The following is a 14288-nucleotide window of genomic DNA, read 5'->3' as shown; positions in this document are numbered from 1 at the left end:
TGTCATATAAATGGACTCATCTATTACATAGCCTTTTAAGACTGGCTTCTTTCACTCAACATAATGTCATTTGTGAGAATCATCTAGGTTGTGGCATGTATCAGTAGTTTGTTCCTTTTTATTGCTCAGTATTATTTCACATCATGGGTATACCACAGTTTGGATTTTTTTTTTTTCCAGGTCACAACAGTAACATTCAGAACTGCTATCAACATTCATCTATAGACACTATGTTAATATAAAGTTTAATTCCCACAGATAAAAATCAGGAGCGATACTGCTAATTCAGATGGTAGATATATGTTTAACTATATAAAAATCTGCTAAAACTGTTTTCCAGAGTGGATATACCATTTTGCATTCCCATCAGCAATATGTGAGAGTTCCATTTGCTTCAGTCTTGTCAGCACTTGGTATTGTCAAGATTTTTATTTAAGCCATTCCACTAGATGTATGGTATTATCTCACTGAGGTTTTAATCTGAATTTCCTTAAAAGCTTAGAATATTATACATCTTTTCATGTACATATTTTCCTTGGTCATTTTAATTCTAAGTTCACTTTTGCTCTCTCTTCTTTTTTTTTTTTTTGCAACCTCTTTTAAATTTATTATATAATTCTGCTTTTTCTCCATGTTATTGAAGAAACTTAGTGCATTACTAGTATGAGTATAAATGCATAAGTTAAATACAAAATAAAGTCAAAGAAATGTAGCATTTCAACAAATTCCAATTTAAGTTCTTTATTATTTTTGTCTTTTCCTATATGTATTTTGTGGTCTTTGAAAGGTACAAAGCACTGTTTTTTTCTTCTTATTTCTAAATCTGATATTTTCTAAGTTCTGGAATAAAATCTAGAAAGAAAAAACAGTAAATCACTGAAAGCAGACAAAATAATGCTTTCAACAAAGAACCCCATGGAATTGTCCTTTTGAAATGTTATTACATTGTCTTTGTGTGCATGTGGCTCTGCCAATTGCATTCTGCAATTCCTATTCTCTGCCAGCTTTGGAGAAGGATAGAGCCAAATAACTGTGGGTTTTTTGATCTACTTGTCACCAAAAAGTTTGACAAAAGTCTCTTAAGCATTAAAACTATAAAAAACATTTACAACAGGATCAGAAAAATCATACAGTTTAACTGAATTGGTTCTGCATTAAATCCATGGTTTAAACCAGGCTCATTAAAAGCACGAATCTTGTTGCAAACCTGGGATTATTTCAAATGAAGTGATTCATACTTTGGATAGCTGCCATAAAAGTTTGGTAAAATATGATAGTTTCAATTAACTTTTCATTTGAAATTGTGCATGTAAAATGCACAGCTAAAAGCAAAACTCTAGAATACTATATCGCATTAACAAAAATGCCTCGTCATTCCCTTGAGAAGTTACGGCAAGTGCTCTTCCAGTACATACTGGGAAATCATTGTACTTGGTATACTTCTAATGAAATGCTTGTCTGCCAAGTCTATGAAGCTAAGCCTCTAAAATCAAGAGGACTTAGTAAAGGCTTCAGAGAGATCTGTGTGTATTTTTTTAAGCTTCTCCAGGGGATTAGCACTATCTGGTCCTTGTGGAGTGACTTCCTGACTGTTGGTCTCCCTCTTCCCAAAATGGTTAAAGAAGGTTTACCTTGAGTCCAGTCTGTACTTTACTAGAATTTCAAAAGTAAGGAGAAGACCTTGCATCTCCTCCACTTGTTTGCTACTGAGTCCTGGACGATTTTTTTTTTTTAAGATATATTTATTTGAGAGAGAGAGAGAGACAATGTGTGTGTGTGTGCGCGTGCACGCACATGAGTTGGGGGAGGGACAGAAAGAGGGAGAGAGTCCTCCAGGAGACTCCCTGCTGAGCATGGAGCCTGATGTGGGGCTCCATCCCAGGCCCCCAAGATCTTGACATGAGATGAAGTTAAGAGTCAGATGCTCAACTGACTGAGCCACCCAGGTACCCCTGGACTTCTTTAGGAGAGAAGGAAGAGAGTTAGGGACAACGGAAGGAAAGAAGAGGGAGAAAAAGACGGAGAGGGAGACAGAGATGGAAGGAAGGAAAAAGAGAGGAGATGGGGGAAGGAAGGAAAGAATTGCTTCTGGACACGATAAAGTCTCAATAAATATTTGTGGAATGAACAAATGAACAAATATAAATTTCTTAAAAGAAGGTATCACAGTATAATGGATTTAATCAATGGATAAACAATAAATACTACATTCTTTCTTGCTAGATCCCGAGTACAAGGGAAGGGCACTGGGAAAGGACACCACAGGTGTCAAGTAGTTTGCATGATTTTGTCTAGAGCCAGCCCAGTTTGACTCTGTCTCTATGTGGATGAATTGTTTGATGTAGTTTAGCATGTTCATAAGCACAAGCTCCAAAGGCAGGTTTGCTGAGTTGAAACTCTGTCACCAGTTTCTGACTGTCCTTAAACATCACCACTTCTGTGCCTCAATTTCCTTATCTGTTCAGTGAAGATAATAGTGATACCTATCTAATAATGTTGTTATGAGGATTTAGAGTTAACAGAGATAAAAACACTTAGCAAGCAGAGTGAAGCCTTAATGTATTGGTTCTTATTATTTAGTAAGAATAAATGATGAAAAGTATATCAACCTATTGTCCAGGCTACATAGAGAAAGAGTGAAGATACCATGTTTGTGATTGTGGGCCTACAAAATATTGAACTGGTATATTAATAAAAACATTTCTGTTGTAATTATTTAGTTGGTTTTCCAGGAAAATTAGCCTACTATCAGTTTAAACACTTTTTCCTTTGTTAGGCAGTGTCTTTGAGATAAGTTAAGTGTAAGATTCTAGAACTGCAGAGAAATATACAAGGGATGAAATTATCCTTAAGGTATCAAGAGAAGCAAACCTCACAGCCCCTGTTGGTGACCTGAGCTGTTGAAGAAAGCCAACTGCCAAGCAAAGGAGTAAGCAACTTGCTGCGTCTCAGGTCTGGAACACAATGGCCAATTATTTATTGCCAGTAATGCCTCACTAAGAAGACAACCATTTTCTCTCAGTAAATTCATATTGCTTGCATTCTGGAAAAAACAAACTGCATGTTGTTTGAACTGGAATTTGGCCATAATACCTAAAGTTAATGTTCTTAAGATTGCAAAAATTATTGGTGATGATAAGAAAACAAGACCATATTTTGATATTTTAATTTTAACCCAAAGAGAGAAAACCCCAGCAGAGTTGGCAGGAAAAGCAATTGGAAAGGACTCAACTCTTCCAAATATTCGTCAATATAGAAATGGTTTTGAACACAAGTGATGAGGAAATCCCACAGATTGAGTTGGCATAGATTAAAGAAATAACACAAAAAGTTGAAGGGGTTTAGTCCATGCAGAACGGGAAGGACTGAACTGTCCTAAGAGGGCCATACTACAGAGTACACCAAATGCCTAATTCATTCATTACTTACTAACATGCTTTCAGTGTTAATCTGTTTATTTTTAACAAGGCCATCTATAAATCAATCAACAGTTAGTACTAAGGCCAAAAGACAAAACTGCCCATTGACTGCTACAAGAGCTTTCAAAAATACTAATGGATCAATAGTGATCATTGGTATGGTGAACCTTCATTCCTTCAGGGATTTGCTTAACCACAGACTTTCTCTGGAGCCAATCTCATAATGCAGCCTCCCTTTGGATCTTCAGTAACCTCATTAATGGCTGCCCTGTGCTCCCTGTCTACTTTTAATTTCTTCTAGTAATAGAAAATACTTCATAATGGAAGATTTAATTAACTGAGTTTCCAAAAAGCTATTTACAGTGAACTGGGAACATTAGCTTTAATTTTTATTGTTCAAGAATGAAGATACCCTTTTTACAACAGATTAAATGCAGCAGGAAAACAACATTTTAACCACACTAAAGTGTGGGAACCCACTGGCAAAAGTCAATTGTGCTGCTGAGAAGACAAAGGCTATGACAGTCTGATCTGAGGGGGGAGAGGCCCTGTTCAAAGCTTCTTGTCCTTTCCTTAACTTCCTTGAGTAACCCTTAGCAGGCCCCATTCGCATCTGCAAGACCTCTAACCTGCGTGAGGATCAGTTTTCTACCACCAGAGGCAAAAACATTATAGTAAGGTGTGCAAGAGGATGAGTCCTTTCCTTTCCTCTATCCCCATACAATAGAATCTTACATCTTTTTCAAAAAATACACAAGAAGCTTTTCTATGCCCTTAAAAGAAGTGCCTTTTATGGCTAAGTCCTATTTTCAAGAAAATTCATCGTTGGGTAGTGTCAAAGAGAGGGAAAGAAAAATCAGTGTGACTTTGATAAAACAAAGGGGTCTTGAGGTCAATCAGCTAAATATTTGCGCAGAAAAGTTCTTCCACAGCATTTATTAATTTATAATAACTTTTGAGTTTTTCCTGACATAAGCTTATACACCTAGCTAGGTTGGCTATTAGTTACCTGACCAGCTGATAGGTAATTCAGCAAGTCATCCCAATTGCACACTTAAACACATGTTTGGGGTATGCATATCGCTTGTTTAAAGTGTGTCTTTAAAACTCTCCCGGAAATTAGCTGCTGAATATTACACACTAGCCATTTCTCAAAGTGAGGATCTTTCACGGTTTTACCTTTTTCTCTCATTTACCAAATGAAATTAGATCACATTACAGACTAATACCTCATGAATTGCATCTATTAAATCAGGGCCAATTTGAGTTATAGAGGCATATGCACCCAGAAACACTAAATGCCCTGTGAAAAAGCAGAAAGGTAGCTTGAAGGTTTATAGCACCAAGTAGCTTTTCATCTGTAAAAGACCTGGGTTCAATTCTTTGCTTTCAGGCTGAGTAAAACTGACATTCATGGCCATATCATGACTTGCATCACAAAAAAACAGATTGTTGGTCTGCTAACAAACGTGGAAGCCAAACAAAGAATGTCACACACATTGCAAATTTCCGCAAAAGTGGAAATCACGAGTGTTGATCTGTTTCTGACTTCATCGTGCCCAGACAAGGAACAGAAACTTATCTGTAAGAGCTCTAACATTTACTCTAATAAAAACAGCATAATTTTCATCTATGTTATCCAGAAAAGCCTTGACACAGTTCGCAAGAACCAAGCTTCAAAGACCAACACAAATCCCAACATCTTTTCTTTGGAAAGGTTTAAATATTGTAGCTTTTATTGTGTTGGGCCTCTGAAGTTAACTCTGATTTAAGAGTTAACTTTTGTGGGAGTTTACTGCTCCCCCAAATAATTCATTACCAATGGTTATTCTGCTTTCGCAATTAATCAGGTTTGAAAGTGCTTCATTTGGTGCATTTGTATTGTTTAAATAAATCTGGAAACACTAACCCTGTCACGTTCAGGGGTCGAGTGTGGGAATGAATCTGTAGACACAGAGGGTAAAATACTTCAAGGCGTATCCCCAAGAGATTTCCCGCTGGACAATCAGAATTTATTTTCCAAGAGGACGGTGTCCCTGTGCAAGTGAGCCCCGTGGTGTGTTTTAAGGTCTCCTTAACCTGTCTCAGCAAATTGCATAAATCACAGCTATAAAGTCTTCCTATTCAGCATGTTGGGGCTTGAGAAAGCTGACCAGTTTCTGACCTCTTATTCTGGGCCCCAACTGACCCTAACTTAGAAGTTCAAGCGGTCAATTGCAGGTCACTGAGGGCAGTCTCAGAATCTCTTTAATTCCACTTGGACAGCAAGGTTAAATTTATGCAGCACAGGTATTTTCCCAGGTTTGGTGATGTGCTGCTTACAGAGTCCACCCCTAGATGACCTAGGAGAAAGAAAGAAAAGGAGAGGAAGAAAAAAACAAACTTTAAGTTGGCGTCCTCCTAACCAGCTCCACTTTAGTATACACCATGTCGGTCGTTTATCAGTATAATGGATCTACAGACAGCCTTAAACAATTGTCAAACATTCTTTTAAAAGCCATTAGTTTTTCAACTAATATATATCTGTTTTGTGCATTTGTTGAACCCTTCACTTGTCACCGAGAGCGGCCTGTTAAGCTAAGCAGAGGCCTGATCAGTTTTCAGTGAGCGCTGCGCCTCAAGGGTTCACCTGGGTCAGCCACAAGATTTATGAGGCCCAGTGCCAGTATCTGATTGGGACTGTTAGTGCTAAAGAAAGCTGACACTTCCTCCCTTTCCCTCCTCCTCAAGCTCGACACACAAAGTCCAGTGACTTAACTTGTACATTCCCACTGGCTGCCTAAGAGGCAGCAAAATTGATGACCTGTACAGACACCAAAGTGGACATCAATAAAAAAAGATGGATGTGAACGAGTGGAGTGACATGCCTCATTGCTGAGGGAATGGAGGAGGGGAGAGAAAAGGTTAAAAAAACACTAGAAAGTTATTTATATAAGCTTCAAGGACAAGGATTTTGTCACTACTTGCCTAAGGATTTGCTCTTAAAATATTCTTTCCTCTAGCTTCTAACCTTCTCAAAGAGAAAGAAAAGAAAAAAAAGAAGAAGAAGAAGAAGAAGACTGGGGACCTCTGCTAATTACTAGACCTTCTGTTGGCTTAAGTTCAGAAAATATTATTACTTTTTTTTTTTTTTTTTGGTCACAAAAGTGTGACACCATGATATGGATGAAAAATCGTGTGAGGAAAATGTAAAGTAACATTCTAAAAAAGAGCTATGATTGACTTAACATTGCCATTGTGCTTAATTAATAAGAATGGTTAAAAGCTAAGCAGATTACATTTTCTAGAACCTAGTAGCTTTGAGTGCTTTGAAATAACATGTTCATTTTGAAGCATCTCCCAAGGAACTTCCCCAAAACACTAGGACTTGTACTCATGACGATGAAACCCACAGACTTGCTTACAAATGGAAGATGAATGAAAGCAACTGGATTAGACTTTAGTATACTGGATGCCTTCTATGTTGAAGGGCTTGTGAGAAAAATTATTTGGTGGCTTAGCTAGCGCTCCAAATTGATCCAAAAAAAAGGCATGTAAAATGAATAAAAGAATAATTCTCAGTGTTTCTCCTCGTTCTTTCTTGATGTGTTTATTTGCCCTCTAGGATGTTTTCTGCATGCTTATGTATTATGTAAATGAGATCTAAATCTAAGACGTGATCAGCACGGTTGGGGGTGATTATGTACTCAGCCACAGCAGAAGAAATAGCAGACTCCCTAGATCACGGTGTTTACACATGATTGTTCCATACTAACTGCCTTGATTTTGATGCTCCCTTCATAAACATGGCCTGATGGTCTCCTACCTTAGAGCAAACTGGCAAAAACTATGCAATTAATTTTTAATAATTCCTGGTGCTCCAGATGCTAATAGTGTCTTTTATGTTGGCATAAACCCTTATGAGTCCAAATCAAGAGAGTAAGAATGAATGCTGTCACACTATCCCTTTTGCGTGTAGAGACTGAGCTTGACATCTTCAAGAGACGAGTTTGAAGTTCTTACCATTTCAGCCACACAAGATGGGTCCATTTCACAGTCCACAACCTAATGTCCCTCGCTGCTCCTGAGATGGCAGCAGTAGGATATGCTTTGCACTAAATCACAACAGAACGTGTGACAAAGTGGAGGGAGGAAGTCCATATCCTTGGTGACTTTGTTTCCTAGCTTGGCATAGCCATCCCATCCAGAATCAGCAACTCTTAAGAGGGTATCTGTGAGATCTCCACTCTCTTCTGTCCAGTTCCTGGCCCTATCTTCCTATGCACTGCCTTATCTAGTACACATACAGCAACCTTGAGCCATGAAGGTTTACTATTAAGGACAGGGTAATATCAGCCAGGGTTGGTTAGTCACTATTTTATGTTCTAAAATAACATAGAGTTTGCCATCAAATAATCTGTCAGAGGAGGCCTTTTCCAACCCTGCTACTTTGTCTGATACCAGCTCAGTTTTAAAAGTCATACTAAACCAATCTCTCCAGGTTCCCCACGTGAGACTTCACATCTCTGCCCTTGGGATTTTCACAACCCCCAGAATACCACTGGCTTTTCTCCAGGCTCAACAAGCTACCCCTGATTTCTACAAAGAGAGTCAAGTCCCCAATGGGACTTCAGTGAGACCAGGAGGAAGGATTTGCATAGGCAGTCACAAGCTCAATTTATGACCTAAAGTAGCTGCCAGCAGGAAAATGATTCCAGTTTATAAAATCCATGATCCAACAGCACGTTAAGAAGGGTTTTAAGAGTTTGATTGGGAGCTACTTAGTTTTAGTTCCTTTAACATCAAATGTATTTTTTTTTGTTTGTTATGATCACTATTATAGTAATAAAATGCTTTGGGTTTTTTCCCCTTTTTTAGTGAAGACATGATAGAGTTGTAAGAACAACCTAGCATAGTGCTTGGCATCAAGTAGCTTTTTAATACATTTTAATTGACCTTCCCAGCTCCCTCTGGTCTTCTTTGCAGCTGAGCCATTATCTCCCTAGAGTATGGACTTTCAGGGGATCTTAGCCAAAATATACAGCTAAGCATTTTGACAAGTTAATAAAGAAGCCCTGAGTAAAAACCCTTGCTTTGTCTAGAAGATCTAAGAAAGCCTAGGAAATATCCATCTTAGATTCTAATGGCTCCTCATTTTCATTTAGATGCACAAGTAGCATTGGAGACTTTGTCAAAAGATGGTTCAGAAATTGTGGTTACATTTCCTGGACCTGTCACTACATATAAGTTCATTCCAAAGGGTAGGCTGGGGATCCAAGAATGGCACTTCCTAGGGTCTCAGTGCCATCTATTTGAGAGAGAATTTGAAGTCTTAGAGGGTTAAAAGCAATCCTGATTCTTCAATGGCTAATTCTGGATCTTCCACCTGCTGAGACACTTCTGATCTTCTACTAAACTGACAATATAGATTTTCCCATTAGCACCAGGCAGCAATATTCAAAAATTTCCTTAAGCAGCTCAGGAATGGATTCCACTGTGCCATTTGCTATGGGACTCTGATAAAAAGTGTCAAGGAGACATATTTCAGATTATCTGAGTAATGTGAAAGAATTCCTAAATGCTTAATTTAGGGTCAATAGTATGTGAAAAGATCCTCAGACCACTGAGGCTAAAATGACTGGGTTCTGTTCTCCAGATGCACCTACAAGTTTGTGGTATTAAGCTCTGAGTTCAATCTGATGTCAGGCAGCTCTAGGGGCTGACCTTGGTCTTCTCCAAGCTGGAAAAGGATGTCAAGGGAAAGTAATCTCATCTAGCCTCATAGGATCCTGGGAAGTGACATTCTTGGGTTTCTCTAGTTTGAGGTAAATAATTGGTTCTGCCTCACCTGATCTAGAAAAAAAAAAAAAAAAGCTTAAAGCCTCATCGGTCTCTCTTTATGCAAAATGAAACTTTCCTGGAATTTGGGATTCTAATGTTATTCTTAAAAATCAAGGATTTTACCAAAAAATGAATGCACCTTGGATATACAACAAACAGATTAAAAGCATCCTTATAGATTAACACTAAAAGTATGCCAATTCTCAGATTGTTTCACCAATAGTTTTTTCCATAAGGCAGGGAATCATAGTAAATGAATCAAAACTACCCTTCGACCCTTTGTTGATTTTTTATGGTATTTTTTCCGTTTAAAAAATCATCACAATTATGCATGAAAACTTTTTAAAAGTTACTAAGAATTAAATTAGAAAATCAACAAATGCTGATAGTTTAATGAATCTCAACTAAGTGAATTTTCTTGAATTCATTAATCAGTATAGATGTCACAATTGAAAAATTGAGTTGTAAAAGTCACTATCTCAACCTAAATCTCTATTTTACATGTAAATATATAGCCATATATTTCATATTTTCCTTTATGAAGAAAGATCATAAAATATCAATACCAGATATGCTATTCAGGTGTCTCCCCATAAGATCAAAGTGTTCTAAACATCTTAATGATTTAACATAAGCACTAAACCATTCAGAAGTTCTCTCAGAATAAAAATTGCAAAAAAAATTCATTGTCAAACTATGTCATTAAGAAAATATAGTTTTTTCAGTCTTTGGCCATTGACTAATATAGCATTGTCAGCTTGGGTCAGCAAAGAATGCTGTTGAAGATTTTTCTATATTAAATATTTGTTTACTTCCTAATCAGGCAAATTCATGCTATTTGTTCAATTTCTCGTGATTAGGCATCACTGGCATGTAAGAACACCTTGTAGGGACCATGGGGCTAATCCTTAGCAGCAACAAATCCTTTGTTGTGCTCACACAGCAAGGTTGTCTTTTGCCACAATGATCAAAATTTTTATTTCCACTTAAAACACATTTCAACAAAACAAGCATTTGGCTTGGTAATTTCTTCTTAGCCTATTTAAACTTTACCAAAATATTTATTTGGCAAAATTACTATTTGATAAGGAAAATATTTTCCAAGGTAGATGCAATTGAAGATAGCCTGTCTACTTTTTAAATGGAAGTAGAATCTTAGTTACTTTAAAGGAGAAACTACTATTATTGCTTAGTACAATAATCATTATTATTATTATTACTTTTGTAGAAAGGAGAAGGAGGAAATGGAGGAAGAAGAAAGAAGAGGAAGGCGGCTCTCTTTTTTGCACAGAATTATCAAAGACTTTTCATCAACAGCCAGTAAAATGTGCATCTTATCCTTCCTGAGACTCTTTACTTCATGGAAACCATCTGATGATAATTATGGGCAAATAACATGACCAAAATGAAAAGCTGGCACTTACATGGCTTATTTAGTGAAATGGGCACCTACAATGGTCCAGTAAAGAGTGCCCCACTCTGTTCGCATAAACCATTCGACCATCTTTATAACCAACATGGATCATCACCTAAATGTAATGTGTAGCCACTCAATCATTAAGACCTCTGGTGGTTACAACTGCCTACTTTGTCACGCTGGCATCCAATTTGTACTTTTCCCCCAAACATAGCCAACATTCAAAAGCACAGAAAACTCTCTTTTTTTTTATTTAAATTACCTTGGACTTCTTATTCTATTATGCTGTACTAAAAAAAAATCTATATTGCAAACTGTGGTAATACTTTGCATTGTCTATTCCCAGGATGACTTTTTTTAAAGTATGTTGTGACTCCCGATTGTGCTCATACTCATTCAACGAACAAAACTTACACCTCAATAAACAGCAAGTCTGTATATTAGATGAGAAGAGAATATGCAGGGGGAAAAAATAAAAAGTTTCTAAAAAAAAAAAAAAAAAAACAAGAAAAAAGAGAAAAGCCTGTAGTGCAAATTGGAGAGCAATTCCAATTGCCTTTTTTTTTTTTAAGGTTTTATTTATTTATTCATGAGAGACAGAGTGGGGCGGGGGGCAGAGGGCAGCAGGCTCCATGCAGGGAGCCCAACGTGGGACTCGATCCTGTGTCTCCAGGATCACGCCCTGGGCTGAAGGTGGCGCTAAACCACTGGATCACCAGGGCTGCCCGTCCCCCCCCCCCCCCCCCCCCCCCCCCCCCCCCCCCCCCCCCCCCCCCCCCGCCACCATTCCGAAGGGTTGTTTCTGTCACCAACTTTGTTCTCGTTTCCATGAATTGTTTTTTTCTATTAAGATCTGCTGGGGAAATAAAAGCAAAGGGTAGAGCAGAATTTGCTGGAGATGACAGATGGCTCTTCTTTAATGACTTATAAAAGTGGTATCCCAAGTTTTACTTTATGGAACACAGAAGGAATATACTAAGCAATGCTACAGATTTTATCTAGCATATCCATTTTGCTAATTTGTGGAAATATTATCATTTTACTATTATGATTATTGACACTTTTTAAGGAGCAGGTCTATTAAGTTCTTTTATCCTTTCTAAATTATGATTAAGGATGAATGTTCTTAAAGGGATGCCTCTGGTCAATAAAAGGGGAAATTCACAACTAAGTGGTCTAATTGTAGTTATATAAGGGAGTTTTCTTCAGCCAAAGGATTTTCTATTAAGAATAAGGAAACTTGGGACGCCTGGGTAGCTCAGCATTGAGCTTCTGTCTTGGGCTCAGGGCCTGATCCTGGAGTCCCAGGATCAAGTCCCACATCAGGCTCCCTGCAGGGAGCCTGCTCCTCCCTCTGCCTATGTCTCTGCCTCTCTCTGTGTCTCTCATGAATAAATAAATAAAATCTTAAAAAAAAAAAAAAAAGAATAAGGAAACTTAAGTTTGCTACTTCATGGGAGGTATTCCATAAAATATGTCTTATGAAAATTAAAGTCTATCTATCTCAGTGAAGTTACAGGTTAAAAAAAAAAAAAAAAACAAGCACCTGTTAATACACTTTCATTCATTCTACAGATAAAATTACTTTTTTTTGATATTCATTCACTGAATGCAAATACACAAACAAAACACTAGAAAGCTCAGTATTAAGTATAAGTGCTTAATTCTGGTGCACAACCTTCCAGAAAGAATGTATATAAGAAGCTCCTAGATCAGATCTTTATTAGAAGAGCAGGCCCAATTATATTTTCTTATCCTATTGGACCTCTAAACCTTTTACATCACTTGAAAGGATTAGTGTTTTATTTTAAATTGATCCAACTCCATACAGTGCGTTTTGTGTGAGACAAAGACCAGGAGACTCTCTTTTCCTGTGTCTTTAAACTAGTACATAACTTCTGTTTAAGGACCTAGTGACAACTGTAATGGATAATTTACAACCTACAGGGCTTCTGGATTAAATAACAGAGGTTCTGTAAACCAACAGGCTTCAGACTTCGGTGAAAGCACCAGTAATTTGTTTATTGCCCTTTCTCAGTTCCTCAATTACAATTGATCTCTGCTAAACAGTCTAGTGTTGCTAATTGTTGGGAAAGGGGGAAAATAACTTAATCTCTATAGGCATCTTCTAGCCTAGAATTCATCCTTATAATTCCACGCCATAATCTCACCTAGGCACAGATAGATGGAATCCATCCATACACCTAGTTGAAACAAGTACTTTAGAATCGAATTTATAAACAACCAAAGTTGAAGGAGCTGTGTTTGGGAACAGAAGAAAGGGTGACTGATTGTATCTGATATTGAGCCAATGACAGACAAACAAGAGCACTTGATTAGAGCTCTTGTCCTGCCAGATCACGTATCTGAATTCTACTGATAGGAGTTTAATCAGGACTTAATCTCCTTATCATGTCTAGGTGTTGACCAACTCTAAGCACTTAACAAAATACAGAACCCCTACAGGCATTTCCACTTCAAAGTCTAAAGTACATGCTTTAGGTGTCTCCTATCTTATTTTTTTTTCCATTAATAGTGTTGAAAAGAAATACTTGTCATCAACTATCATGTCCTAATTTAACCTGTTTAACTTCTGAATTGTTTGTTTTAAAAAGGCTTATTTATACTAAATCTTCATTTTCTTGACCCACCATGTTAGAAATTAGAAATACACTTTACATGTGCATGTATGTATGCATGTAATGCATGTCCTAATTTGTTTAACTTTTGAACTGTTTTAGAAAAGTCTGATGTATTTATTCTAAATCTTTATTTTCTTGACCCAGCATTTTCAAATTTAAATAAATATGCACACGTACATACATCTGTGTTTGTATAGTATGTACTTTAAATTCTAGCTTCTCGTTCTAATACAGTGTATCACTTGAATGTCCAACTGAACAAGTAGTACATTAAAACACAAAGGAAAATCATCCTTCAAATCCTTTGGACATTATACATTACAGGTCAAGTTCAATGACAACTTTTGTCTATTGCTCCCTGACTTAGTGAGCTTTCATTCCACTTTGCCATATTAAAGTTCTTCCTTTAATCTTTATGGCAACCGAATGAGAGAGAGTAGGAATGTTTACTGTTTACTCACTGCTAGTTAAAATTGCTTATTTCACTTGAAGGTATCCTCCTATGGACTACCCATAATTATTTCTTATTGCCAAAATGTAAATAGTTGTATGTGAATTGTTTTCATGTCTCCACTACAGATGTAAATTACTTTTTAAAAAATTAAAGTGACATTAACGAAATTAACAATAAAAATAATTAAAACTACACGAAGCAGATACTACACATCTAGAAATGAGAATTTATATATCTGTGGTTTTAATGTACTGATTAGTATTTTAATTATTTCAAGAATTTGATATTCTACTTAATTTTTATGGCAGCATATATCCAAAATAATGCATAATACCTCTCTTTTGTCTAATGTACTTCAACTGAAAGGTATTAGTCTCAGAGACAAGAAATATTTTACTATTTGGAAATACTGGTAAACTCAAATGTTCAACTCAGTGTAAATTAATCCTTTAGGAAAGAAATTATTTAAAACCAAATATTCCTCAATTATTTTATTTCTTCAATTATTTTGCAATTTATATTTTGTTCAACTCAAA

At 36.8% G+C, this 14288-nt stretch overlaps 1 long non-coding RNA gene across 3 annotated transcripts in view; it reads right to left on the bottom strand.

Annotated features, from left to right (window-relative positions):
- The window catches only part of LOC102151391, a 298291-nt gene that overhangs the window by 169444 nt on the left and 114559 nt on the right, over positions 1-14288 (bottom strand). Inside the window, exon 1 of one of the 3 annotated variants that reach the window (XR_005356688.1) lies at positions 5608-5757. The exons of the other annotated variants lie outside the window; for them this stretch is intronic. This is a non-coding gene — a long non-coding RNA (uncharacterized LOC102151391). Of the gene's footprint in view, positions 1-5607; positions 5758-14288 lie in introns of those variants that run through there. 3 annotated transcript variants of the gene reach the window in all.

This window comes from Canis lupus, chromosome 3 (genome assembly GCF_011100685.1).
Source record: "Canis lupus familiaris isolate Mischka breed German Shepherd chromosome 3, alternate assembly UU_Cfam_GSD_1.0, whole genome shotgun sequence".
Lineage (NCBI taxonomy): Eukaryota > Metazoa > Chordata > Mammalia > Carnivora > Canidae > Canis > Canis lupus.
The sequence above is the reverse complement of the archived record's forward strand: the minus strand, read 5'-3'. Positions and strand labels throughout refer to the sequence as shown.